Source organism: Silene latifolia, chromosome Y, assembly GCF_048544455.1.
Source record: "Silene latifolia isolate original U9 population chromosome Y, ASM4854445v1, whole genome shotgun sequence".
Taxonomy (NCBI): domain Eukaryota; kingdom Viridiplantae; phylum Streptophyta; class Magnoliopsida; order Caryophyllales; family Caryophyllaceae; genus Silene; species Silene latifolia.
The window spans coordinates 14,812,436-14,834,521 of record NC_133538.1 but is presented as its reverse complement, the minus strand read 5'-3'; positions in this window follow the sequence as shown (position 1 = coordinate 14,834,521).

The window sequence follows — 22,086 nt, the reverse complement described above, 5'->3', positions numbered from 1 at the left end:
GTGTAAAATTGCTGATAATCAGAAACTCAATCTTGCTTCTTTGTATATGGTGGGTAAAGCTGAGTCTTGGGTTCACAGTTATATGAATATGAGGGTAAATGTGGATTGGGATGATTTTGTGTTGGATTTGTGTGCTAGGTTTAAAGAAAACCTTGGTAGTAATATTGTAGAGGAGTTCAATAAATTGCAACGAACAGGGTCTTTAGAAGATTATTTGGATGCATTTGAGCATTTAAGGGGATTAATGTTGCAAAGAAATGAACTATTACCAGATTCATATTTTCTGGATAGTTTTATGGGTTGTTTGAAACCTACAACTAAACCCTTTGTCAAGGCTTTAAAACCCACAACAATTGCTAGGGCTGTAGAATTGGCTAGATGTCAGGAGGAGAGTCTAAATTCGTCTAAAACCCTGAACAAACCCTTGTTGGACATGCCACCAGCCAGATTCAGTGGTCAGAATGCTGGTAATAGTAGGTTTTCAGCCTCAAATTACCAAAATAATAGTAATACCAAGTTTGACCAACCCTTTCAAAGGACGAATAACATTCAAAGACCAGCATACAAGAGATTAACACCTGCTGAAATTGAGGAAAAAACAAAGAAAAACCTATGTTTTCAGTGTGATGAACCCTATACTGTTGGCCATAAATTTCCTGGTAAATTGTATAATATGGTATTAATTCCTCAAGAGTGGAAGGAAAGGGGGGTCAGAATTTGAGGCCATTCTATGTGGGAATAATGAACCTGAATATGTGAAGGATTTGGGTGAGGAACAACCTCTAATTTCTTTGAATGCTATAGCTGGTCATAACTCTTACCAAACCATGAGGGTGCACGGGAAAGTGGGAAAAAATGATGTGCACATCCTCATTGATTCTGGTAGTACCCACAACTTCTATGATGAAAATACTGCTAGGAAACTGGGGTGTCCAGTCACCAGGACTTATCCATTAGAGGTCTCTGTTGCTAATGGGGATAAGCTAACCACTACAAAGGTCTGTAAGGGGTTCAAATGGCAGCTGTATGGTGAAGAATTTCAGACTGATGTGATGGTAGTTCCTTTAGGAGGATGTGAGATAGTCCTGGGAGTGCACTGGTTATCTTCCTTAGGACCAGTTATATGGGACTTTGAGAAATTAAGAATGGAGTTCATGTATAAGGGCAGGAAGGTGGTTCTTAGAGGGATAACTAAGGGAGGCTTGCAGTGGATGTCAGGGAAAGCTCTCATGTCTACCATGGGCAAGGGAGCTGGGAAACTCTATGTTGTATAAGTTAGGCCTGTAGAGCCTGAGGGAGAGCAGACATCAAAGGGATTCCTGTACCCGCGTCAATAAGTTCAGTACTGCAGGAGTATAATGATATCTTTGTTGAGCTTAAGGGTTTACCACCACACATGAGTCATGACCATAAAATCCATCTAAATCCTGGTGTTCCTCCCATTAATGTGAGGCCATATAGATACCCAGTAGTTCAGAAGAATGTAATTGAACAGATTACCAAAGAAATGCTGGAGTCAGGGGTTGTAAGGCCTAGTCAAAGTCCATTTTCATCACCCATTGTCATGGTTAAGAAGAAGGATGGCAGTTGGAGGTTTTGTGTTGACTATAGGGAACTAAACAAGCATACAGTCAAAGATAAGTTCCCTATACCTGTCATTGATGAATTATTGGATGAGCTCCATGGTTCTTGTGTATTTTCCAAAATTTATTTAAGGTCAGGCTATTGGCAGATCAGAATGAGCCCTGATGACATACACAAGACAGCTTTTAGGACACATGAGGGTCACTATGAGTTTGTAGTAATGCCTTTCGGACTCACTAATGCTCCCTCAACCTTTCAAAGTTTAATGAACAATATTTTTAAGGATTTTTTGAGGAAGTTTATCCTGGTGTTCATTGATGACATCTTGGTGTACAGTCCTAATATGGATACTCATGTTAAAAACCTGGGCCAAACACTACAAATTTTGAGGGATTACAAGTTATGTGCTAAAATGAGTAAATGCTCATTTGTAGTTGCAAAAGTGGACTATTTAGGTCATATTGTTTCTGCTGAAAGAGTTGCAACTGATCCTCAGAAAATTAAGGCAATGACTGATTGGCCAAGACCCAGGGATGTCAAACAATTAAGGGGATTTTTGGGGCTCACTGGTTATTATAGGAAATTTATTAAGAATTATGGAATTATCAGGAAGCCTTTGACTAATTTGTTGAAGAAAAATGCATTTGTGTGGTGCTCAAAAGCTGATGATGCCTTTGAGACACTTAAACAGGCCATGTGCAAAGCTCCAACACTTGCATTACCTGATTTTGACTCTGAATTTGAAGTGGAGACAGATGCCTCTGACAAGGGCATTGGTGTTGTGCTGGCTCAGAAAGGACATCATATAGCTTTCATTAGTAAAGCCCTCTCTGAAAAACATAAAGCTCTTTCCACTTATGAAAAGGAGCTACTAGTTGTGGTATTGGCTATGGATAAATGGAGACCTTATTTGACTGGAAGGCATTTCATCATTAAAACTGACCATTTCAGTCTGAAATACCTATTTGGTCAGAAAATTACTAGCTCTTTCCAAGGGAAATGCTTGCCTAAGCTATTCGGCTTGGACTATGAAGTAATATACATGACAGGGAGAGAGAATATGGTGGCAGATGCTTTGTCTAGAGTAGATGGGGCTGAATTAATGTCTCTTATGGTATCATAAATCAGAACAGATCTTCTGCAAAGGGTGATTAGGAGTTGGGATGATCCTGATTTACAGCTTCTCATCCAACAATTACAGGATGGTTCTCTTACCACCAACAAATTTAGTTGGCAAGGAGATCAATTATTGAGGAAAGAGAGGTTGGTGGTGGGTTCTGATGAGAATCTAAGAGAAGAAATATGTGCTTTGATGCACAATTCATCCATTGGGGGACATTCAGGTGCTCATGTGAGTTATAAGAGAATGTCAGCTCTCTTCTATTGGAAGAACATGAAGAAAGACATGAGACTTTGGGTAAAACAATGTATTATCTGTCAACAAAATAAATCCTTGCTCAAGGCTCCTGCAGGACTACTTCAACCACTTCCTATACCAGATGCAGTATGGGTCAACATCTCTATAGATTTTGTAGAAGGGTTACCTAAATCTTAAGGAAAGGATACGATATTAGTAGTGGTGGATAGACTGAGCAAATATGCACACTTCTTGCTGTTGGCACACCATTTCAGTGCTGTGGATGTTGCTAAGGTGTACTTTGACAATATATTCAAATTCCATGGAAATCCCAAATCTATAGTGAGTGACAGAGACAAAGTATTCCTAAGTAAATTTTGGCAAGAGTTATTCAAGCTTCAGCAAGTGAATTTGCTAATGTGAACAGCCTACCACCCCCGAAACTGATGGCCAGACTGAAGTGGTTAATAAATGCTTGGAAGCATATCTCAGGTGCATGTCAGGGGGAAAACCAAAGGATTGGGCTAAGTGGATAACATTAGCTGAATGGTGGTACAATACAAATTTTCACTCAGCTGTTGGTACAACACCATATGCCATAGTCTATGGGCAGGAACCCCACATTCATACACCTTATATTATGGGGGATAGTGTTGTGGCTGAGGTTGATAGGAGCTTGGCAGCTAGGGAGGAATGTATACCCATGCTGAAATTTCATCTCAAGAGAGCTCAGGATAGGATGAAATCACAAAGTGATAGGCACAGGACAGATGTGGAGTTTGAGGTAGGGGACTTGGTTTATGTCAAACTCCAACCTTATAGACAATATTCAGTGGTGTACATGAGTTGTCAGAAACTGGCGCCAAAATACTTTGGACCTTTCACAATGCTGGCAAGAATTGGGATGGTAGCCTACAAACTTCAATTGCCTAGTCATTCAAAAATACATCCTGTCTTCCATGTGTCTCAGCTCAGGAAACACCAAGGTCCACCTCCTGTAACAAGTTGCATTCCAGAACTGGATAGTAACCTGCAACTCAGGGCAGAACCAGTGGAAATTTTGGAGAGGGAACTTGTAAAACGAGGCAACAACCCAGCAGTGTATTTCTTAGTACATTGGTCTAATGGCACAAGGGAAGATGCAACTTGGGAATGGTCTGATGATTTCACGAAGAAATTCCCTGAGTTTCAAATTAACTAAGCTTGAGGACAAGCTTAAATTCAAGGGGGAAGAATTGTAACAGAATTAAGGAATCTGTTAGGAGTCGGTTACAATTGCCAGCTCAATTCTGTTAAGGTTGCTATGACAGCTCATCAAAAGCTGTTAGACAGGTTGTTAGTAAGTTGGCTTTAAATAGTGGAAGTTAGTTAGAATAATTTATTCAATCAATTTTGTAATCATTCTCTCAATATAAACTCTCTGTAATATTCTCTTGTCAATATTAATCAATTGTCCGAGTTCTTCGTCAATTAATAAGAATCCCTGCAATTGTTTTCAATTGTGTACAACAATTCCGGAATTAAATCCCTGATTGTTGTTACACAATCCTACCTTTTTGTGTTAGAATAATTAATAATATTCGTATGGCCTATGTGTTTCGGGTTTTAATAAAAGTTAAGTTCACATTAATATTACGAGACTTTAATATAAAAGACGGTATCGTGATGGATCGGTCCCGATTAAATGTAATTAAAGTTCGGGAATCATTATTCCCTCTTACCTTACCCTATTATACATCGTCTTTCACGAAAAGGTACGATCGGGTTTGATTGTGCGAAAAGGTACGTAATGTATTATATATATAATGGAAGTTAGATAATAAGATTCATTATCATCTGACAAAAACAAAAACAACGTACAATAAAAGAAAGGGTGAAAGACACAGTTTCTTCCTCCATCATCAAAGAAACATAAAGGAAAGGGTTAAAGAGGAGAATCAATCATCTTATACTTCTTATTGAATTGATTGCGTCTGTAAGACATGGACCAAGGTTAGTCTTTATTCCGTCTTTTAATTGTATAAAGGGTTGAATTAACTCAAATCTATATTGTATCTTGGGACTGATTTCATTATTGAAATCGGAAAGTTAATCTTACATTTAGTATCAGAGCCTTATAGATTTGATTAATTTACCATTAAAGTGTATGCAAAGTTGTATATGTGCATTTGAGTATTTTCGAAAATAATGGCACATGTTCACAACACTGTTTACGCATGGAATCAGAGCAATTCTAGGTTTTATGAATGAAACCATTGTTTTACGGATAAAACCATTGGTACGGTGTACGCATGATCCATTGATCCGTATAAATTGTTCCTCTGTTTTGTTTGTTTCCTTTGTTTCTTGTGTTGTGACAACCGATTTTTTATTAACATATTAATATGCATGATTAAGCAATGATTGTTAGGACTTTCAAGGTTTTGACATGTAAGTTTTGCACCTTCATATGCATTAGTAAGCAATGACAACCAAATGTTTGTTTCCACTGCAAAAAATTTATTTATGCATTAAAGTTTGTGCTTTCAAGGTTTTGGCATGTAAGTGATTATTAGGGCTGAACTTATGGTCTGTTATATTTTGTTTGCATATGGATCAGAATGATAATGATAAATTTTGCACTTTGATAACAGATCAATGTTCATTAATGGTATTGTATCTATTGCTTTTCGGCTGTGTTTTTTTGGAGATTAAATGTTTAACATATTTCTACTTTTTCCGACACACATAAAGTTAGACAATAGAATGACTCACATTAAAGTAATGGGTAAATTCATGTTATGAATTGTTAACATATTATGATAATATATTTACCATTAACTTTAAATGTTTATTTTGTATATATTACATGTTAGTCACCAAAGTGGCCTTGTTATATTGCATTTAGACATTTAAAATCAAAGTTTTTAATTGATCATAATTAGAGAGATGTTTAAATGACATTATAGTAAAATTGATCAATTATTTTTGTCATCTATATTTTGGGAGATCACCCAAAGGTGGATCATTAAATATAGTTGATAGTATAAAAGGATTAGTTATTCATAAATTGGGTCAAATAGTATGTATATCCAAAGATAACATTCTTATTTGATTCATGTGTGTTAATAATTAATTGTTAAAGTACATATTAACATCAATGATGTTTACTTGTATTTAAGTGTTGCCCAAAGGTCATGTAAATACATGTATAAAAGTTTATATAATATTATTTGAATCTGTATGATAGTTTTTCAAAGCACTAATTGGTAACATGTATAAATGTTTGCAGCATCTCCAAATTTGTTTGCATCTGCTGACTCTTTTGTAAAGTTCAATGGGCTTAATTATGATGAGTGGGCCTTAAAGATCCAGTATACACTGGGTATAATGGCTTTAGACATTGCCATCCTGACAGATGAGGTACCAACAAAAATTACACCTGAAAGCTCTGAAGCCGAAAAGTGTCATTATCAGGCTTGGGAGAAATCTAACAGGTTGGGTTTACATCTCATGAGGATGACAATGGCTGATAACATTAAGCCCTCCATGCCTAAAACAGAGAAAGCAAGGGAATTCATGCTTAAAGTAAAGGAGTGTTCATAGTCGGATTTAGCTGATAAGTCAATTTTTGGTAGTTTAATGAGTGAGCTGACTACTAAAAGGTTTGACTGGTCTCAACCGATTCATGATCATGTGACACACACGTCTAACCTGGCAGCAAAGTTGAAGACTTTAGGGATGGACGTAAGTGATACTTTCTTGGTACAATTCATCATTAACTCTCTACCTTATGAGTTTGGCCAGTTTCAGGTGAACTATAACACCATTAAAGATAAATGGAACTATCAAGAGTTAAAAGCCATGCTTATACAGGAGGATGGGAGATTAAAGAAGATGAAAGATCAAGTTGTTCATTTCTTAAGTCATGATGGTGCCAGCAGCAGCAAGGCTAAACCGAGTAAGAAGGGTAAGAATGGTAAGAAGGGAAAGTCTTTCTTTAAAGGACCTGAAAGTGCGATCCAGAAAGAAAAGAAGTGTCACTTCTGCAAGAAACCTGGACACTTCAAGAAGGATTGTCCTAAAAGGAAGGCATGGTTCGAAAAGAAAGGTAAACATTATAGTTTTGTTTGCTTTGAATCAAATCTTATAGAAGTACCTAATAATACTTGGTGGTTAGATTCTGATGCAACTACTCATATTTCTCACATTAAACAGGGATATCGTATGATCCAGCCCATAAGAGGAGCTGAACAGTTTGTATCCGTAGGAAACAGGATGAAAGCACGCATTTAGGGCATTGGGACTTACAGATTAATCTTAGACACTGGTTGTCATATAGATCTTACAGATTGTCTCTATGTACCCGATTGTGCTAGAAATCTTGTATCATTAAGTAAATTGGATAATTTAGGTTTTAACTTTAAGTTTGGACATGGTGTATTTTCTATGTACCGTAATGAATACTTTTATGGTAGTGGTACTTTGATTGATTCACTTTATAAGTTCAATCTTGATGTTAAATTTTCTGATTCCCAATTTATTGTTGAGAGTCAAGGTATTAAACGTAGTGCATTGAATGAACAATTAGCTTACTTGTGGCATCAACGACTAGGTCACATATCCAAAGAAAGGTTAACGAGGTTGGTAAAAGATGAAATTCTACCTCAATTGGATTTTAGTGACTTAGATGTGTGTGTAGACTGCATTAAAGGTAAGCAGACTAAACATACAATAAAGAAATCAGCTACAAGGAGCTCTCAGCTTTTAGAAATTATACACACCGATATTTGTGGACCTTTTGACACTCCATCTTGGAGTGGTGAAAAGTACTTTATCACCTTTATAGATGATTTCTCCCGATATGGTTTCACTTATTTGTTGCATGAAAAGGCTCATTCTGTGGATGTCCTTGAGATATTCATAAATGAGGTGGAAAGGCAGCTAGAAAAGAAAGTGAAGATTGTGAGATCAGATAGAGGTGGTGAGTTTTATGGAAGGTTTACTGAAAATGGACAATGTCATGGTCCATTTACAAACTTACTTGAAAGTAGGGGTATTTGTGCACAATATACAATGCCCGGTACACCTCAGCAGAACGGTGTTGCTGAAAGGCGGAACCGTACTTTAATGGAAATGGTTAGGAGCATGCTAAGTAATTATTCTTTACCTCTTTCACTGTGGATTTATGCATTAAAGACGGCAACCTATGTTTTAAATCGGGTTCCTAGTAAAGCAGTTCCTAAAACTCCTTATGAACTGTGGACGGGAAGGAAACCGAGTTTAAGACATCTTCGAGTTTGGGGTTGCCCAGCTGAATTAAGGTTGTATAACCCAAATGAAAAGAAGCTAGATCCTAGGACAGTCAGTGGTTATTTCATTGGCTATCCTGAAAAGTCAAAGGGGTATAGATTTTACTGTTCTAATCATAGTAGGAGAATAGTAGAGACTAGAAATGCTAGATTCATTGAGAACGGTGAAACTAGTGGGAGCATTGAACCACGAAAAGTGGACATTAAAGAAATTCAGGTTGCTTCTTCTCCTGAAGTTGCACGTGAAATTGTTATACCAATCGTGTCGTCACAGTCAAATGACATAATGGGACAACAACGAAATGAAGTGCAAGACCCACAAAATGACAATAACAATGACGATCAAGTCAAAATTCAAGGGGAGAATAATATGTCACGTGAACAGTCAAGGCAACATGTAAGGCGAAGAAGGGTAGTCAATGTTCCAGAGGAACAATTAAGGCGATCTATAAGAGAAAGAAGATCAGCCATCCCAGATGACTATGAGACATATAACGTTGAATGTGACTTGAGCATTAGTGAGGATCCCGTCTCATTCTGTAAGGCCATGGAAAGTGATAATTTTGAAAAGTGGTTAATTGCCATGAAAGAGGAGATGAAATTTATGGATGACAACAAAGTATGGGACCTAGTAGTGTTACCTGAGGGTTCTAAGGCCGTTGGGTCGAAATGGGTCTATAAGACCAAAAGGGACTCTAAAGGTAACATTGAAAGGTATAAGGCTCGACTTGTTGCCAAAGGTTTTACTCAGAAAGACGGTATTGACTATAAAGAAACTTTCTCTCCGGTGTCAAAGAAAGATTTTTTAAGAATTGTCTTGGCTTTGGTGGCTCATTATGATCTAGAGCTTCACCAAATGGATGTAAAGACCGCTTTTCTAAACGGTGAGCTTGAGGAAGAAGTATATATGGACCAACCTGAGGGATTTGCATCCCCGGGTAATGAAGATAAAGTGTGTAGGCTGAGAAAGTCGATATATGGGCTAAAACAAGCTTCCAGACAATGGTATTTAAAGTTCAATGATACCATCACGTCATATGGATTTGTAGAGATTACCGTCGATCGGTGTATCTACATTAAGATCAGTGGGAGCAGATTTGTTATTTTAGTCTTATATGTTGATGATATTTTACTTGCTGCGAATGATCTAGGCATGTTGCATGATGTAAAGAAATATCTATCTAAGAACTTTGAAATGAAAGATATGGGTGAGGCATCCTATGTGATTGGAATTGAAATTTTTCCTGATAGATCACAAGGATTGTTAGGATTGTCTCAGAAAGCTTACATTGACAAAGTTTTGGAGAGATATAGAATGAATGAATGCTCTGCAGGGATAGTTCCTATACAAAAAAGGGACAAATTTAGTAAAATGTAATGTCCCCGTAATGAACTGGAACGAAAAGAAATGGAGAGAATTCCCTATGCATCTGTGGTTGGGAGTTTGAACTATGTTCAGACATGTACTCGACTGGATATCACTTTCTTTGTTGGAATGTTGGGTCGGTACCAAAGTAATCCGGGATAGACCTTTGGAAAGTCTGAAGAAGGTCCTTAGGTACTTACAAGGCACTAAGGAGCTCATGCTTACTTATAGGAGATCCGATCATCTTGAAGTGATTGGTTATTTAGATTCAGATTATGCCGGATGTGTTGATAGTAGAAAATCAACATTTGGCTACTTGTTCCTTTTAGCTGAAGGGGCAGTATCATGGAAAAGTGGGAAGCAATCTGTCATTGCTACTTCTACTATGGAAGCCGAATTTGTGGCATGCTTTGAGGCCACTATTCATGCATTGTGGTTGCGAAACTTTATCTCGGGACTTGGAATTGTCGATAGTATTGCCAAGCCATTTGAAAATTTATTGTGACAATTCTGCGTACCGTCTTCTTCTCTAAGAACGATAAATACTCCAAGGGTGCTAAACACATGGAATTAAAGTTCTTATCGGTCAAAGAGGAGGTACAGAAGCAAAGAGTGTCATTTGAGCATATTAGAACGGATAAAATGGTGGCAGATCCATTAACTAAGGGATTACAACCCAAGGCGTTCATTGGCCATGTAGAACGCATGGGTGTTGTATCAAAGGCTTTGTTATTATAAAGATAATATGCTTGTAATAAATATGACATCTAGAATTCACTTATAGTATTGTTTCTGTTATAATAGACATGTTAATCATTATAGTATATGTATACATTACAGTTATTAGATTACATGTGACTGATTGTGAGAATTAATGTTCTTCTCAAATTAAAGTTTTACCTAGATTTGGAATTGATTTGTGATACATGGAAGGAATCATGTCGATTAGTAAATGACGTGTGACCGCCATGATCCAATTAGTTCTATTTCGATTAAGGATATGAAAGTTAGTGAGCTTAACATAAAAATGCACATTATAGTTATTAAACCATTAAGTCAACACAAAGGCCAAGTGGAAGAATGTTAGAATAATTAATAATATTCGTATGGCCTATGTGTTTCGGGTTTTAATAAAAGTTAAGTTCACATTAATATTACGAGACTTTAATATAAAAGACGGTATCGTGATGGATCGGTCCCGATTAAATGTAATTAAAGTTCGGGAATCATTATTCCCTCTTACCTTACCCTATTATACATCGTCTTTCACGAAAAGGTACGATCGGGTTTGATTGTGCGAAAAGGTACGTAATGTATTATATATATAATGGAAGTTAGATAATAAGATTCATTATCATCTGACAAAAACAAAAACAACGTACAATAAAAGAAAGGGTGAAAGACACAGTTTCTTCCTCCATCATCAAAGAAACATAAAGGAAAGGGTTAAGGAGGAGAATCAATCATCTTATACTTCTTATTGAATTGATTGCGTCTGTAAGACATGGACTAAGGTTAGTATTTATTCTGTCTTTTAATTGTATAAAGGGTTGAATTAACTCAAATCTATATTGTATCTTAGGACTGATTTCATTATTGAAATCGGAAAGTTAATCTTACATTTTGATCATCAATTTGACATTTCATCCTCCGGGTCTTTTCCAAAACCATCGTATTTGATGAACAGGCCAGTGATTAGCATTAATAATCGGGTTTTTGCATATGTGTACTTGTCAAAATTTTAAAATGAAGGTGGGTTTTTGATAAATGTAAGTATGGTGGGAGAAAGAAGAGGCTTTTGTGGCGTTTCGGACAGCAAAACGATGGAGTATGATGTCTGGGTTATCAGCAACTATAAGGTTGAAGCAATTAAGCATTGATAAGGATATTAATATGTCTGTTTGTGTTGTTGAGTTGTTGGCAATTGATATAACAATGGTTTAATATGTGCAAGTTGTAGCTTTCATGAATTCTTTTGTCAGATGCCAAGAAGTAGTGGTATTTTGAGCTTTAGGAAGGCGAAATTCATGTAGTTTAGTGAGATAATTAGGGGGGAAGGTTTTTTATTTTTAATTTTACTTTTGTTTATTATAATTATTTTCATGGTCGGCGAGTTTTAACTTGATATAGTAGGTTAAAATTGGCTTAGTCTATTTTGAGAGAAGGGTGTCTAAAATTGGGGTTATTCTGAGTTAAATTGTAGGTTTATTAATACGAGAAGGTGTGGTATAGTTTAGATTATTCATGTTAAATAACCCTTGAAAAAGAAGAAAAGAAAAAAAAAAGATGAATGAAATTGAAGGAGAAAAAAAAGTGGGAATCTCTTATTGCTCCTATTTCCATATTATTTGAGGAGTTTACTTGTTGTTATGGGTGACTTTATGCCGCACTTGGCATTGTGCTTAATTCTTCATGTTGGGTTTATAAGTGGATAGTGTTATTTTTGTTGTGTTCGGTGCTAGCTTCTCTTTTACCTCCACATATCCAAATTATTTTGCCCCTTCTTACCCATTTACCTCACTTCTTATTCATATGTAAGTCCTCGGCATGTGTTATGGACCTTGTTTGGTTAAAGTGTATGTGTACGGTAACTAGAGATATCTATCATGTTAGATTACATGCATGCTTTTGTAGGTCGTAGTTAGGTGAGTGTCTATATTCTTTCTATCTTACAAAATTTATACTCACCATGTTTTTTGAATGAGTGATGAGCGACCCGTGAGAGTCCGACATAGATGGGTCTTGCAAGGTCGACGGTTCAGTAGTTTTTGGTCATTAATTTAACTCTTTTGCATTTTAAATTTTTGTGCTATCTTGCTTTGGAGTTAATTCCTTGGAAGTGGTGTCCATCGCTACATTGAATTGGTTTGGGCGAGTCATTTGTATAGTTACCTCTGACTCACATACCGCTCCATTTTGTCCTCTTCTCTGTTTTGTCTGTTGCTTGCTTGGGGACAAGCAAGAGTTTGGTTTGAGGAGGTTTGATGCGTGCATTTTATATCCGCTATTTCTCTTATTTGGCACGCATTTTCATGCTTTATTGATACTGTCATCAGGTACCAAAAATAAAATACCTAGTTACACTAACAGAAGCTAGCAGTAAGTAGGGTCGATCTCCACAAGGAGGCGGTCACTATCTACTTGTCTATTTGGTTTGTCTAAGGTCACAATTGGGGGTTTTGAATTGTTTTAACTAGACTAATAAGATTAAGCAAGAGAAAAGGGGATAAGAGAAATTAACAAGGAAGAGAGAGGGAACTAGGATTTCGGGTCATCAATTAACGTCAATTAATTGCAGTTAAGGTCATAGATTAGTCGATGTGTCGGTCTAAGGGGCAACGAATATCTCCTTCCGGTCTTAATTCGCCCTAAAATACTATTAGCTTAGCTTCCGCCCTCACTAAAGCATTCTATTGTTCACTGCGGGTCTCACCCCTTCCAACCTTCCGGTCTAGGTCAAGGCTTACCAAGGTTAAAAAGGCTAATTGCATCGATTCAATCAGCAAGATACAATTAAAGCAGCGATTAACAACATAGACTTAAACAACAACGACAAATCTATAAACTAATTAGCAATTAACATCGGTCCATCGACTCCCCTAATCCTAGCAGGGAGAAATTAGCTAGACATAATAAAGGGAAGAACATAAATAAAGAGAGAATTAAACATAAACATAAGTAAAGGAGAAAAGGGAAAGAGAGAAAGCTACAGTAGATCCAGGGAAAAAAAGAGGAAAGCAGTTTACAGAGAAAGAGTAAAATAAAGTATCAAGGAACGGAGTCTAAGAACTGTTTTTCGATCCCCCCCCCCCCCCCCCTCCCCCTCCTTAGTGTTAGTCGCCATCCTAGAGACGAGTTTTATTTAACCTAATTACAAAATAAAGTAAAAAGCCCGAGCCCATAAGCGATTCCACTCGATCGAACCCTTTAGAACTGCTCGATCGAGCAGATCCAAGCACGAACCACTCGATCGAGTAAAATAACCACTCGATCGAGCAAACCCTAAAATGCATCTTTTCGATCGACCATAACTTGTACTCGATCGAGGTCTTCTACCAAATAAAAGCATTCGATCGACCAGAAAACTACTCGATCGAATGACTTTGACTTCAGCAGCCACTTATTCCATTAGTTTCAGCTTTGACTTGTCTTTTAGCTCCCGAAACGGCTTCACGCATCCCGAGACAGCTACATTTCCGCTCCAAAATCACTCTTCCTCCAAATGCATGCAAAACGGACGGTAAAAGGCTTGATTTCAATAATTTCTGGTCCATTCCTGCAAATAAGGCAAAACAAACCAAAGTAGCATATTCGGGGCATTTCTTAGCATAAAACTACGATAATAGCATATAAATACGTGCATAAAAAGGCCTAAAAGGACTATATAAAATGCACGTATGAAATCTCCCCAAACCAAACCTTTACTTGTCCTCGAGTAAACTAAATACAAACTAATGGAATGAAAAAGATAACTCAGAGCTAGCTACAAATGCCCACTCAAACCAATTTAATGCAAGCAAATTAACAATTATAGCAAACAGTCAAATGCAAACGAGTTGTGAGATGTTTATAACAAAGCTGAACCGTCGACCTTGCAAGACCTTTAATAATGGACTCTCACGGGTCACTCTTCTCTCATGAAGCAAAGGGTGAACATATATATGTAAGAGAGAAAGAAAAATAGTCGCTCACCTAGACTACGACCTACATAAACATGAATGCAGCTAATATGATAGACAATTCTAGCTACCGCACATACATTCCAACCAAACAAGGTCCTGTCACAGCCGAGGGCTTACAAAAATATGGGATAGTGAGGCAATGGGTAAGAAAAGGCAAAAAATTTATGGGAATGTGGAGGTATAGGCGGCCAAGCTAGTACCTAAACAAAACCATATGATAACATCCATTTCCAGTTTCCTTAGTCAGAAAGCTAAGGCTCATTGGTTGTGTGATGGAGATGACAATTCTCAATATTTTCACAGTATTATTAAAGCTAGACGTCTTCATAACAGAGTCTTGTGCATTCAGGATCTTCAGGGTATTACTCATACTACCCCTGATGGGATTGAACAGGCCTTTCAGAATTATTATATCCAGTTACTGGGGTCTAGTAAGCATGTTGGGGATGTGCATTATCCTACTGTCAGGTATGGGAAGGTGGTGAGTTTGGCTCAATCCAGGGACTTGATTAGTCCTGTAACTAATGAGGAAATTAAAGAGGCCCTGTTTTCTATTCCTGCTAACAAGGCGCCAGGTCCTGATGGTTACTCTTCTCAATTTTTCAAGGATGCCTATAATATTGTGGGTTCTGACATTGTTAAAGCTGTGAAGGAGTTTTTTTATTCTGGTAAGCTTCTGAAACAAATTAACTCCACTACCTTGACTCTTATTCCCAAGAAAGAGAGACCTATTAGTGTTGCTGATTTTAGGCCCATAGCCTGTTGCAATGTCATTTATAAGACTATTTCTAAGGTGATTTGCAATAGGTTAGCTAAGGTTCTCCCTGAGATTATTAGTCCAAACCAAAGTGCTTTTATCAAAGGGAGGGAGATAATGGATAATATCCTTATTTGTCAGGACTTAGTCAGACTTTACAATAGGAAAACCTGCTCCCCTAGATGTATTATGAAAATTGATCTTAAGAAAGCTTATGACTCTATTGAGTGGAAGTTTATTGAGCAGATGTTGTTAGCCCTTAGATTTCCTCCTCAGATGGTCACTTGGATTATGGTGTGTGTTTCATCCCCTTGGTTTACAATTTCTCTTAATGGTTCCAGTTTTGGCTACTTTCAGGGGAAAAGGGGTATTAGACAGGGTGATCCTATGTCTCCTTTGATTTTTACCATTTGTATGGAATATTTGAGTAGGATCCTTGATGTGGTCACTGATAAGTTGGACTTTAATTTTCATCCTCTTTGTCGACCTATGAAGCTCAGTCATCTATGTTTTGCAGATGATTTGCTCATGTTCTGTAGAGGGGATAGGGGATCTATTAAAGTGTTACTGAAGGCTTTTGTAACCTTTTCTAGTGTTTCTGGTCTTGAGATGAATTGTGATAAGTCCAATATTTATTTTAATGGTGTTTGTCAAGCTGAGATTGACTATGTTTTGAGGATCTCTGGTTTCAAGTCTGGTCAATTTCCTTTTAGATACCTGGGGATTCATATCTCATACATATGTATGGCTATAGGGGATTGCACTAGGTTGGTGGAGAAGGTGGTTGCTAGGATTCGAGGCTGGGGTGCTAGGAAGTTGAGTTACACTGGCAGATTGGTGTTGGTGCAGAGTGTACTATCACAACTTCATGTGTACTGGTCACGAATCTTTGTCATTCCTGCTACTGTTATTGACAAGATTACCACTATCTGTAGGAACTTTCTGTGGTCTGCTTCTGATAAGTATGGCAGAACTCCTGCTGTATCATGGGAGTCTGTTTGTACTGCTAAGAAGCATGGAGGTTTGGGGGTGGTCAACAGTAGGAAGTGGAACTTGGCTATGATAGGAAAGTATACTTGGTGGTTAGCATGTAAGAGTGACCACCTATGGATAAAGTGGGTGAACCACATCTATATGAAGGGTGAGGATTGGAAGCATTATGAGCCTAGCCAAAATACTAGTTGGACTTGGAGGATGATTTGTAAAGTGAAGAATATGCTGAAAGCTGGTTATGTGAATAATAATTGGGCTACTGCTACTGCTACTGGTGTGTATACTATCAATGCTGGATATCAGTGGCTTCAAGGATCAATGGCTAAGGTTGAATGGTATCCTTTGGTATGGAACAGATTTAATCTACCTAAGCACTCTTTCATTGTTTGGCTGTGTGCTAGGCAGAGATTACTTACTAAAGACAGGCTTCAGGCGTTTGGAGTTGTCAATGATGGGCTTTGTGAAATTTGTAAACTGGAGGATGAGAGTATGAGACGCATATGCACCTATTCTATCAATGTCCATTTAGTGTCTCTTGCTGGCAACTATTAAAGGACTGGCTTCATGTTTCTCTTCCTGGGCAGGATATCATTCACTGGTGTATTCAGTGGAGGTGCAGGTCTTTACTAAAGAAGCACATTGTGTTTGCTGCAGTGGCTGCTGTTTTCTACTCTATATGGCAGTGCATGAACTTATGTCGTCTTGAGCAGTGGTTAAAAACTCCCAGAGCAGTTGTGCAGGAAGTTCAGCATACTGTCAAGCAACGTTATTTGGCGAGGAAATGGCCCACTCGTTTTCAGCAGAACTTTATTTTCTAAGTGGGTCTAAGGCTCCTGTTTGATATATTATGTTGTAGGTGGTCTCGTTTATCCTATAAGCCATGTACTGTGTATGAACTCTTTTATATATTAATATATATTTCACATTCCACCTAAAAAAAAATAATAAAAAAAAAATATCCATTTCCAACTCAATTATAGAATTAAGCACATGCGCCCTTCATTTGGCACAAACTCACCAAACCGAACTGAAAATACTCCTCAATAGATACAAATAAAGCATAGGAGTGAAACCGTCAACCAATCTTTTTTTCATTTTCTTACGGTTTCTTTTTCTTATTCAAATTCTTGTTTTTCTTTTTCTTTTTCTTTCACGTTTTTTTTCTTTTTTTTTTTTCTTTCATCATCCTCCTTTTCTTCATAAATTACCAACTCCAAATCATCAGATACAAGCCAAACTTTGCACAATAAACAATATACCGCAAAACATACACTAACTAGCTTGACAAGGCAGGCTAAATTTGGAATGTAGTTAAGGGTCAACAGGCAAATTTGGCTAATGTGGAGTTAAATGGGTAAAAATGAAAGAAAGGGAAATTGTAAGCACCTCCCTGCATATGACACCAACCACTAACTCGAATGTATGTAGGCAAAAGCAATTGAATTTCATATATGTGCAAATTAATGTTACATGATATGCAAGGAGTAACTACTCACAATCCTACATGAAACTGGTCATAAACGACACCAGTTTATACGGCTCTAAATCTTAGAAATTATAAGTAGCTCGCCAAATTTCAGGTCAAGTCTATTCGTTCAGCTAAATTTTAACGTAAACTCGTAAGTATGCAAAAAGACAAAGCTAAAAAGATAATTAGTTTTATGCAAGGCTTAAGTAAAAAGGACAATTATAGTACAATTTCATCATTGAAATCATCCGTTCTGACTCAACCTATATGCAAAAGTAAACGTGAAATTTTTTGAATTTTTCCAATTTTTTGAGATTTGATTTTGAATTTTATAAAAATAAACAACAGTGCATACATAAATTAAACGTGATAACAGAAATGCAATAAAAACATAAATGCAGACACAGATATGGATGCATAACCTCCCCAAACCAAACCGTACAATGCCCTCATTGTACCAAAACATAGAAAGGAAATGCAAACTAAAAAGGAAAGAGTGAAGATGCGGAAAGCTCACGAGATTACGCGAATAAGGGGCCTCCCCAAACCAGCCAACAACGTGGGAGGTCGCTAAATAGCTCCATCAGCGTCACAGGAAGCGAATCCAAGCAATGGCCATCTTAAACTGCTCGATCGAGGAAGATAGGGCACTCGAACGAGGGATCATCTTTGGCAGGTACTCGATCGAGAAGAATAGATACTCGATCGAGTGAAATTAGCAACAAAAGTGTTTGATCGAGTTACAAAAGTACTCGATCGAGCCATCCTCAGTGTATTCCTGCAAAGACGAAATAAAACGGCCCGCAAAACTAACAAAGCAAGCATAACTGATATAGTCTATGGTACGGAGACCAATTATTACAGCGCAAAACGGAAATGAAATGTAATGTTTGAAAAACAACTAAAAATAAAATCTCCGGGTTGCCTCCCGGGTAGCGCTAGTTTCAGACAGGTCCCAGCCCGACCTTCTTTTCCTCGACAGCTGCTCCAGTCAGTCAGAATCAAAGCAACTCAAAGCTCTTAACAGTAGATCATTTAACTGCGCATGTCCTACACAAGAGCATAAGTAGCACCAAAGTATAATAGCAACATATGAAAATAACATGTATAAACGTTTAAGTCTGACAAATTTCTTATGAGAACTCCTAAATTTGTCAACAAAATAAAGGAGCTCGGGAGCAATTAGTAACAATCTAGGGTGCCGATTCAGGTTGACAAATTTCTGACGACAAGTACGGTGAAAAACTGTTAACTTAATCGTCCAGCTAGGAGGGGGTATAGTATTAAAATACGAAGCACAAGTCAAATGAGGCAATGTACTATTTAAAGAAACAATAATATAATTATCGTCAACTACCTCGGTGTGGTCGCTCTCAATGATGAATCATTAACAAAGGAAGATATTACCTCTTCCGCGCTAGGAACAATCACCGACTCAACTGTCTTCTCATCACCTTCCTTAGCGGAATCCGTCCCGTAAATTGCAGCCTTAAGCGCATCCAGCTCGGCCTTGAAAAGGGGAGATTCACCGTAACCATTATCTTCAGCAAAATCGTCATCTAGAACAACCCACATGACGTTTTATTGTTCACACTAGCCAAATCAGTCGATCGAGTAGAAATGTTACTCGATCGAAGACTCTCCTCTTTATTTTCACTCGATCGAGTGCATGAAACAGCTCGATCGAGTAGTTCCTCTAAGCAGCAGTTCGATCGAGTGGAATAAAGTGTTCGATCAAACGATTCTTCAGGTAATTCACTCGATCGACCAATATATTTCACTCGATCGGGTGATTTTTGCTGTACAGTGCTGAAATCCTCGTGTAAGGCAGCATTATCTGATAGAACTTCGTAATCCGAGTCATAAAAATCATCATCAGCATTAGGCAACACGGGCTCTTCATGGGAAAAACCGCTCTCTGTGTAGGTAACGCAGGCTTCCTCTAGTTGCCTAGTTTTCGACTTAGCAGCTAGCTGAGCTATGTCAGACTCGAGCTCATCAATTTGCGCACAAACATGTCTATCATATTCTTGCCTTTTGAGTGCAAGTGCCTTCACCAAAGACATCAACTCAGCAAACTCTTCTTTCCGCTTATCAGGAGGAGGAGCTTGTTGTTGCGGTGGCCAGATAAATGAAGGCTTTTGATAGCCTCGCTGATAGGGTAGATGTGGCGGCACAACTACAGAAGGCTGACTAGCTCGTCTACGCAGCTTGAATGCGTAGACCTCGTCATTTTCAGCTAAGCAAAAAGCTGCATTGTGCTCGGCAACACCACATCTCCTACAGTAAATCACCTGCTGCGCCATATAATGGAACATGGGTGACGGGTCAAAGGTACTCAAGCCTTCCCTTTGACAATCTTTTACCTAGAACTGTCTAGGTAGGACCTGTAGGGCCTATCAAAATAGCACTAAAGAAAAATATTAGAACGGCCTCAAGAGATGAACCCCTTAGGCTAAAAATAGACCAAATAAAACAAGTAAATAAGGTAGTTGCCTCCCCGGCAACGGCGCCAAAATTTGATACCGTCGTCAGGTACCAAAAATAAAATACCTAGTTACACTAACATAAGCTAGCAGTAAGTAGGGTCGATCTCCACAGGGAGGCGGACACTATCTACTTGTCTATTTGGTCTGTCTAAGGTCACAATTGGGGGTTTTGAATTGTTTTAACTAGACTAATAAGATTAAGCAAGAGAAAAGGGGATAAGAGAAATTAACAAGGAAGAGAGAGGGAACTAGAATTTCGGTTCATCAATGAACGTCAATTAATTGCAGTTAAGGTCACAGATTAGTCGATGTGTCGGTCTAAGGGACAACGAATATCTCCTTCCGGTCTCAATTCGCCCTAAAATACTATTAGCTTAGCTTCCGTCCTCACTAAAGCATTCTATTGTTCACTGCGGGTCTCACCCCTTCCAACCTTCCGGTCTAGGTCAAGGCTTACCAAGGTTAAAAAGACTAATTGCATCGATTCAATCAACAAGATACAATTAAAGCAGCGAATAACAATATAGACTTTAACAACAACGACAAATCTATAAACTAATTAGCAATTAACATCCGTCCATCGACTCCCCTAATCCTAGCTGGGAGAAATTAGCTAGATATAATAAAGGGAAGAACAAAAATAAAGAGAGAATTAAATATAAACATAAGTAAAGGAGAAAAGGGAAAGAGAGAAAGTTACAGTAGATCCAGGGAAAAAAAGAGGAAAGCAGTTTACAGAGAAAGAGTAAAGTAAAGTATCAAGGAACGGAGTCCAAGAACTTTTTTTTGATCCCCCCCTTAGTGTTAGTCGTCATCCTATGTATAGAGGAGACGATTTTTATTTAACCTAATTACAAAATAAAGCAAAAAGCCCGAGCCCATAAGTGATTCCACTCGATCGAACCCTTTAGAACTGCTCGATCGAGCAGATCTAAGCACGAACCACTCGATCGAGCAAACCCTAAAATGCATCTTTTCGATCGACCATAACTTGTACTCGATCGAGGTCTTCTACCAAATAAAAGCATTCGATCGACCAGAAAACCACTCAATCAAATGACTTTGACTTCAGCAGCCACTTATTCCGTTAGTTTCAGCTTTGACTTGTCTTTTAGCTCCCAAAACGGCTTCACGCATCCCGAGACAGCTACATTTCTGCTTCAAAATCACTCTTCCTCCAAATGCATGCAAAACGGACGGTAAAAGGCTTGATTTCACTACTTTCTGGTCCATTCCTGCAAATAAAGCAAAACAAACCAAAGTAGCATATTCGGGGCATTTCGTAGCATAAAACTACGATAATAGCATAGAAATACGTGCATAAAAAGGCCTAAAAGGACTATATAAAATGCACGTATCATTTATTACGACTATGTCGCTATTATTTCCCCCCTTTTTCTCGCTACTAGGTGAGTTGTGTGACTTATGCAGATTCGAAGTCCGAATGCGCAATTACGAGACAAAACCCATTGATTAAGGAAGGAGATAAGTCGGTATTTCAACCTCATATTGGAAGTTGTAGAGGGATAACAGATGATGCTGTGAGGAGCTGCTTGGTCGATCGATAAAAGAAGGGTGTCGATCGACAGAGGAAGGAACTGTCGATCGACTTAATGTTGGTGTCGATCGACAGGGTCCAAGTGTGTCGATCGATAGAGGCTGAGTGTCGATCGACATGTGCTTTGTTGGCCGTGACTTAGCTCGTGATTGGGCTTTTAGTTACTTATTTGTTTTATCTCTTTGAACTTAGTATAAAAGGCTTGGAAAACAATTCATTAGGTTATCTTTCATTTTTTACCTTTGACTGTTAAAAACTCAATTACGTAGAACTCTTCTCAAACTTTTAGATCTAGACTTTGGAATCTCTCTTCTCTATTTTCCGGATTATTGGTAATTTAAATTAATCTTTCATTCATTTTTCTCTACTTTGTTCACTCCTTTTTCTTTCTTATTGCTATTGATTTTTTGTTTAATTTCTTTTATCATTATTCCATCATGAATTCTCTCATTATTATTATTATTATTATTGTTATTGTTATTGTTATTGTTATTGTTATTGTTATTGTTATTGTTATTGTTATTGTTATTGTTATTGTTAT